This window comes from Physeter macrocephalus, chromosome 11 (assembly GCF_002837175.3).
Source record: "Physeter macrocephalus isolate SW-GA chromosome 11, ASM283717v5, whole genome shotgun sequence".
Classification (NCBI taxonomy): Eukaryota; Metazoa; Chordata; class Mammalia; order Artiodactyla; family Physeteridae; genus Physeter; species Physeter macrocephalus.
Window position 1 is genome coordinate 138,316,510 of NC_041224.1, and position 7,586 is coordinate 138,324,095.

Sequence of the window (7,586 nt, forward strand, 5' to 3'; positions counted from 1 at the left end):
AAACCCCCAAACATCCCATCACTTCATACAAATAGAGCTCTTAGTTTTCTGAATTTCTTTTCTTTATCCCTCTCACTTGAACAGATCTCTCCTGGTCATTGAATGGCATCTTCTTGCTGTATCTTGTTTCACAGGGTCAGAGTTTGGATGCACTAGGAAAACTGACAGAACCTCCTGGTGACCCTCTGGGGCAAGAAAATTAATCCAATCCTGGCAACAGAGCAAGAAAAGGGACAGCATTGGTTTATGTCATTTAATCCTCATTTTATCATGGAGGAAACCAAGGCCTACAAGGTAGTACAGTGTCGTGATCAAGCTTGGAGGATGTGCCCATGATGTTGACGGGGCCTGTGCTAATGTATGTCCCTTATGAATGAACCCCCTTTTCTCAGGAAATCGCTCTGCCCTTCCCTCTTGCCTCCCATAAAGGAACCTATCCTGTTAGACATGTGCTCATGGTCACATCAGGCACCAGGAGAAGCCTTGAAGCATCTACACTGGTTTCCTCTGGATCACTTCCATTTAAGATCAGAGCTCATAAAATGAGTTGCTAAGGTTTTCTGCTTCACATACTGCCCCAGATCACTATCTGATGCAGAGAGGGAAATGTATAAACTCAGACAGCAAGCACATTTCTGTCCATTGGGGCAGGGACATACCCTCTGTAGAAGTCCACTAGGCATCATTTTATTACTTTCAAAGTAAGAGAAGGATAATTTTTTCCCTTTCGGGTAAAAAATGTTGCCGTAGATTCTTTTGCTAAAAGAGTCATTTAAATATTACTGGTCATGTCACATTGTAGTTGTTTGGAAATAATTATATCCATATCACAGACAGTAAATAATAGACGTACTGTCACTAACGTTTTATTCCTGTTCTGTTTTAATATGGCAAACTTAGAAGTAATTTAATCTCCCAGTAAATTGAAGTGGTAGGGGGTTCTTCACACAGAAGACTGCAAGTTATTAATTCCGGGCAGTCTTCATCTTGTACAATTAGTCACTGTTTGCAGCTGGAAATGTTTTATTAATTTTCCATAGTAGTTGATTTTCCACAGTTTTCTCAGTTTAAATTAAGCAGTAAGAGCTGCTGTTTCTTCTTAAATAAATTTTCTTTCCACAAAAATACATGCCTCTGGCTATGTCAATTTTCCCATTTGATTGAAGTGCCAGCAGGCAATTAATAACTTAATGCATTTTAAAGTACTTTTGGAAAAAGTAATTTGAATAGCCAAACTTGTGTATTTGAATTGATTGTTACAGAAGATTTAGCAGGCATTTGAAAATCCTAGCACCTTGGAAAGGACGAATAGAGCCCAGCAGCCAAGTCTGGCGGACTGTGGGGTGGTCTCCCTAAAAGGCGCTCACACTTTGGGGTGGTAGGGGCAGGAGACCATCACTTTGCAAGAGGCTGGAGGAAGAAAGGCAACCTCAAAATGGGGGTGTACAGAAGACTCTAGGCTATGATGGTGCGGTCTGAGTGGGAAAACCATTTCAGAAGCAGTGAGACAACATGGGTGTAGCTTGAAGACATTATGCTAAGTGAAATAAGCCAGACAAAGAAGGACAGATATTGTAGATTTCACCTATATGAGTTGCCTAGAATAGTCAACTGCATCGAGACAGAAAGTAAAATGGTGTTTGCCAGTGGCTGAGGGGAGAGGGGAATGAGGAAACCTTAGTGTTTAATGGGTACAGAGTTTGTTAGTAGTGATAAAAAAAAAAGTTCTGAAGATAGTGGTGATGACTGCACAACATGAGGCTGACTTAATGCCACAGAATTATATACCCAAGAAGGCTTAAAAGGGTAAGTTTTATGTTATATATATTTTACCACAATTTTTTTAAAAAAGCAATGCGGCCTTTTTTCACGTTCAAGATGTAGAAGCAAGGATGTGGTGGTTCCTCCCGTGCAAAATTCTGCATTTCTGGGGTCTTCTGGGAGGAACCATGATGAGCTATGCTGACAGCACAGGAGCCAAAATTCTGTGTACTATCTCTGTGAAGTGGATCGAGGGACGGTTGAACAGATTCCTGCTGCTGATGCAGGTGACATGGTGATGGCCACAGTCGAGAAAGGCAAACTGGAGCTCAGAAGGAAGATACGTGCAGCAGTGGTAATTCAACAACGGAAGTCACCCTGGAGAAAGATGTTCCTTTATTCTGGTATCATGTGGAGGTCATAGGAGACGGTAAAGGCAAGAGGAGAGGTTCTGTCGTCATAGGGCCAGTTGCAAAGGTGTGCGCAGACTTGCGGCCTAAATGTGTCCAATGCTGGCGGCCGTTGTATGATTCTCCAGTGTTTGTTTAAAAAAATAAACACCCCATTAAAAATTGTTTGCTCCCAACCCCCCCAAAAATAAGTAATGAAGACATTCAAGCTAATTGGTTTCCTTTTTTTAAAGAAAACACTCACACAAAAAGGAAAACATGCCCTAGTGTCATCTATAGTGAGAGTCAGGGCTTCTGTTTGACAGTGGGGTCTCTAACTGACCGCTGCTTAACTGACTCAGAGGACTAGCCAACGCCATCTGCTGCATCTGTAGGATCTACCGACTAAGGCTCAGGAAAAGCTGACGCTCATCACCACTACACATGCTTGTGCGTTCTGCCCCCACCGGTTTGTTGAATGCCTCCTAAGATTCGGTTAGGATTGTCCCCAAACCTGTTTACACCAGGTTATTTTAATTATACAATTTAATTAAATATTATGTAAGACGAAATGTGAGCTCACAAAGAAAGAGAGTTTTTTCTGTGAAAACCAGGTTGAATGCCTTAGTAAAACTTGATAAAGTTGAGCTCTAAAAAAATCTCGCAGATGTACCAGGCAGGTGTGGACAAAGTAAAGTTAAACTGAAGGGGAACATTACAAAAATAAAAAGGAATTCTGAACTTAGGTTGCTTTATAGGTGTCTGTAATGTCTGTACTTTACTTGAAAGACACAAACTAGGAACCATGGGGGAGGCAACCTGGGCGTGCTTTAAACCTAGATGACTGGAAACTCCAGCTGACTCATATGCAACAGCCACGGCTCCCATCCAGCCGCATTGGATAAAATAACTTTCACCAAACCTTCAAGCATCCGGAGCAGGGCACCAATAATCATTTTTATGGCATAGTCAATGGAGCTGCTTAGCTGGTGAGTTGAGAAGTAACCTGAAGTTAAATCTGAACTCAGTAAGCAGGAGTGCAAAGAATCAACAATGTTTTTCAGGAGTGTGAAAGGGAAACAGAGTAAAAAAGTACCACGTATTCACCACGAGTACTCTGCAAAAAGATAGATAAGCCCAAATTAAAAACTAGACATTCTAACTGCTCGTTATTTTCTTTTAGCTCTTTGCCAGATCTAAGCCCAAATCTACTTTTACTCAAATAAAATGGCAGGAGTCATCCAAAACAACTTTCTTGTTTCGACCCTAGAGCCATCTATTCATGATCATAATGAGACACCCCTTGCCTTGTGGAGCAGTAAATTAGGTTCCACAGATGCCGTTGCCCTACCCCTCCCAACTCTCTGCTGCAGAATATCTTATTTGCTCAACGTCTTTCCAAAGAAATGTCAACAACAATTGTGTTGGACTTCTTTTGAAAAGTTCATTCTTAGAAGCCAGCCAACTTATTCCTTCAATCATCCACCTGCTTAAAGAATTTTTAAAAATGTTTTTGAAGAATAACATCTTGTGCCTGGGAGATGGCGTTGGATTATTTTCCTAACACTGAGCTGACACGTTCCTGACAGCCCTAGTGTGGATATTGAATCATGTGCATGGTCCCAGGAAAGAAAGGAATGGTGATTTATGTTGTGGGTATCAGTTTTTCACACATCTAAGAGTGTGATATGCACCAGCCAAGGGCTTCAATTCACTTAGTGCAAGAGGAAATGGCAGCTGGGTTGCACTGATTTTAAAATGTCATGAAATAATAAGATTAATGCTTTCACCAGCTATTGCTGAGAAGTAGAAGGTCAGTGTGATGCTTGTCATGTTTGTTATTAAGAGTCAGTATATCAGAATGGGTTCTTCTTCCAGAGACCGCCTGATGGGAGGAAGGGGAATTTAAAACTGTCAAATCATTCACCCCTTCAAAAATTTCTTTTATTTACCCTTTTAAAAAAATTTGTATGCCTTATTTCTTTAGCCAAATTTGTAGTGTTTTGTTTTTGCTGTTTGTCAGTTCTTGTGCAAAAGGGGGCTATTAGATATACTTCAGTGAATCAACAAGTTTCTTAGTTCCAGGTCTCTAAGAAAATATGTCCCACCTTTCTCCACCTAAAAAGAACATATATGTGTAACTTAAAAGAAAACAGTACCATAAAGAGGCATAAAAAGCAGATATATCTTTTCAGATTAGCTTTGGCTACATATAAGAGCATGACCAAAAAAATCCAAACAAGAAACCAAGCAGAGGCTTTAATGAGATAGACGTGTCTTTCTTTCTCTCATAAAAGAAGTCAAAGAAAGGGTGATGTTGATGATGAGGTACACTTTGCATATGTAGTGGCAGGGAGCATAGGAAAAGTCTCTGTACCTTCCTCTCAATTTTGTTGTAAACCTAAAAAAAATTCTTTTAAAAAATTTTTTTAAAGAAGAGAAAGAAAGACAATGAATATTGCAGGTAAATAGCATTCTTGCCCTCAAAGGAGCATCCGTAATCTGTGAGGATAATTTTAGAGAAGGTAACTTTTGTATTTACCTTCAAAATTCCCTTATTGATACTATAAGAATACATACATATTGAGGTGGATGGATCCTTGGAGGGGTGCAGTCTGAGTTTCTTTGCTAGAATTTTGTTTATAGAGCACTAAAGCCGCTCTCACCACCATCACCTCCCCACCAGATGTGAAATGTTTCAGCTAATTCAAGGAGGCAAATTCAGAACACTTTGACAATTTTTGTTTTATTTTGCTTCTTAGGGGAGTCCCAAACCATCCCTGTCCTCCTACCCCATCCTCAGAAAATTTCTAGACCAAGAATCGATTATACCTTATCTGTTAACACTAAAAAAGAAAAGAAGACCCAGTAATGCAAATTTCTATTTATTGAAAAAGTTAAGTACAGTTTTTGTGGATAATATGTAGAATTTAGGAGGGTTGCCATTTCTTTCTGCCATCTGTGAGTGTGTATATTTGGTTTTTTGGCGAGGATGTTCCCCCACCTTCCTTAATTCTTTCCTCCTTCCCTTCCTTCCTCCCTCCTTTCCTTCCTTAATTCATCACAAAAGATTCAGAGTTCTGTACAATTCCTGACAGATGCAAAAGCTCTAAATCTCTGATTCTTTGATTGCTGAGGAAGCAGACTTCCGCTGCTTGGGGCAGCAGGAGACAGCTGTCTGCTGCAGGCTCTGGCACCAGGTCTCCCATCCAGGCGTCCTCCGACGTCTCTGCCCCTAGCCCACTGCCAGCCAAGGGTGCTTCAGAGAGAGCACCTCTTTTCTGCCTTTCTGAAGGGTTTTTTTTCCACTGAGTTGTGCCCCTGCCAGTTCTATCTGAGCTCACTTGCATTGATTCCTAAAAATCATCAGCATCTCAGCTTTCTTTCTTTATTCAACTGCTTGCAAATATTAAGCATGGGGTAACTTTTCTGAAAAGTTAAATGGAAAAGGTGAGTTAACAGGGTATTGAATGTAGAATGTCCTGTACTTTTGGTTGAGGGAAAGAGCATTCTAAGCAATAATTTTAAATCCTTTTTAGTGAATACCTTGAAGCAATGAAGAGAGTAAAAAAGCAAGCTCAGTGAAGAGCATTAGGCAATTACCATTGAAAATTATTTAAGCTTAAATAACTAAAATAATTTATTCTATAAAATCATATGAAGTACTGGAAAGGATTCTACATGGTTAATTTGCTTTCCTATGTACCAGCTGAAGAGGTAAGCAAAAATGTTGAATTCTGAAACTCACAACTTAGTGAATTAATATAGATTTGGGAGTGGCATTAAATACCTGAAGATGATGAAGCGTGTTTGCCACAAATGGATTAGCAAATGGGATTAAATGATTTCCAGTGATATGAAAACGTAATAAAATGAAAACCCTGAGTCCCCCACAAGTGATGACCTTCTCCCCCAATTCTTCTGCCATAAAATGAACACTTACTAGTATTTAGAGAGAACCACTAGAGCGTGGTGGTTAAAACATAGACTCTGGAGCCAGATCGCATGAGTTTGAATCGCAGATCTGCCACTTCAAGCTATATGCCCTTGGGCAAGTTAACTAAGCACTCTGTGCCTTCGTCTCACCTGTTAAGTAGGGCCCATGTGTGAATTACTAGTGTAAGTGCTTAGAGGCGGGCCGGGCACACAGGAAGCACTATGTGTTAGCTCTTCCTATCTGTTACACATGCGATGCTTGCTTGTCGGGTGGCTGTCTTTGGAACTGTGAGCTCTGGCGGAGCTGCATCCATCAGCATGCTGGATGCAGTGGTCCTTATAGTGGGATGCTCACATCCCATGGTTCCTCACCATCCCTGGAGCTGGGGGTAGGATTATGGGCACTTATACTGGGGGTGGGGGAGTGTCTTCTCATCTCACTCCCATTACTCAGGATGTTCACTCCCATTGTGTGGAGGGGTCCAGTGGTTGCCTGTTCCTGCCCTCAGGACTCCACTCGATAAAGATTTCTTGAGTACCTGCCATGTGCCAGCCAGTCCCTGGTGAAGCGCTGCTAATACTGAGACTGACAAGCACCACATGTTCTGGAGGCCACAGCGAGACACAGTGTGACATAATGAGACACAGAGACAAACACACAGAGGCAAGCACAAAACAGCAGGAGAGCCAACAGGATGTACCAACTGGGCTTTGGAAGGATGAGGAAAGACTTTACCCAGAGGATGACTTATTAATTGAATGTTGAAGAATTGATGGGATTCTCCAGACAGGCAAGAAAGGATAAGACGGGAGAAACCAAGCACCAAGGGGCCTAGAATGTGACTAGTTTGGGGAATAGTAAGTCATGTTCTATGGCTCTTGCCCTGGTCTTGGGTCAACCGTCTGGCGAGACTGGCTCGTCCACGTGGCACTTTCCTAGGTAAGAGGGCAGAGCTCAAGCGTGGTGAGTTGAGCACAGCATGGACCACCCCTACTGCTCCTGGGCTGGGAGCCCTGTGCTTTGGTCCTGAGCTCTACCCCCACCTGTTGCTGTCGTTCTCCTCAAGGTTAGGGACTACATGTGACTCTTCTCTCTACATCTTCTGTGACAGCATCTCAAACTGGATTTCTCATACCACCTACAACAGAATCACATGGGAGCATGTTTAAAAATGCAGATTTCCACCCCTATCCAGCTCTACTGAATCAAATATACTGGGGTGAGTGACGGAAATCTTCATTTTTAATAAAGAAAAGGGCTAGGGTAGAAATATTTTTTAAACATATTCCCCCAGGTAATTCTGATACTGTATTAAGGAAACCACTGCCCAGTAGGGCCCAGTAGACTACATACTCAGTATTTAATAAATGATAGACTAAGTGACTATCTAAGGGTAGAATGTGATCCATACCAAGTAGGGCAGGGGAATGGAAAAGTCCTGGAATAGGATAATGGGCTGTTATTTCCATGAAAAGGAAGCTTGACAACCTAAATGTCCA

The 7,586-nt window shown here is 41.6% G+C and overlaps 1 pseudogene; it reads left to right on the forward strand.

Moving 5' to 3' along the window:
- The first annotated feature begins 1,878 nt into the window (after positions 1–1,878).
- LOC102984431 (60S ribosomal protein L23-like) lies at positions 1,879–2,310 on the forward strand (annotated as a pseudogene).
- Positions 2,311–7,586: the final 5,276 nt, after the last annotated feature.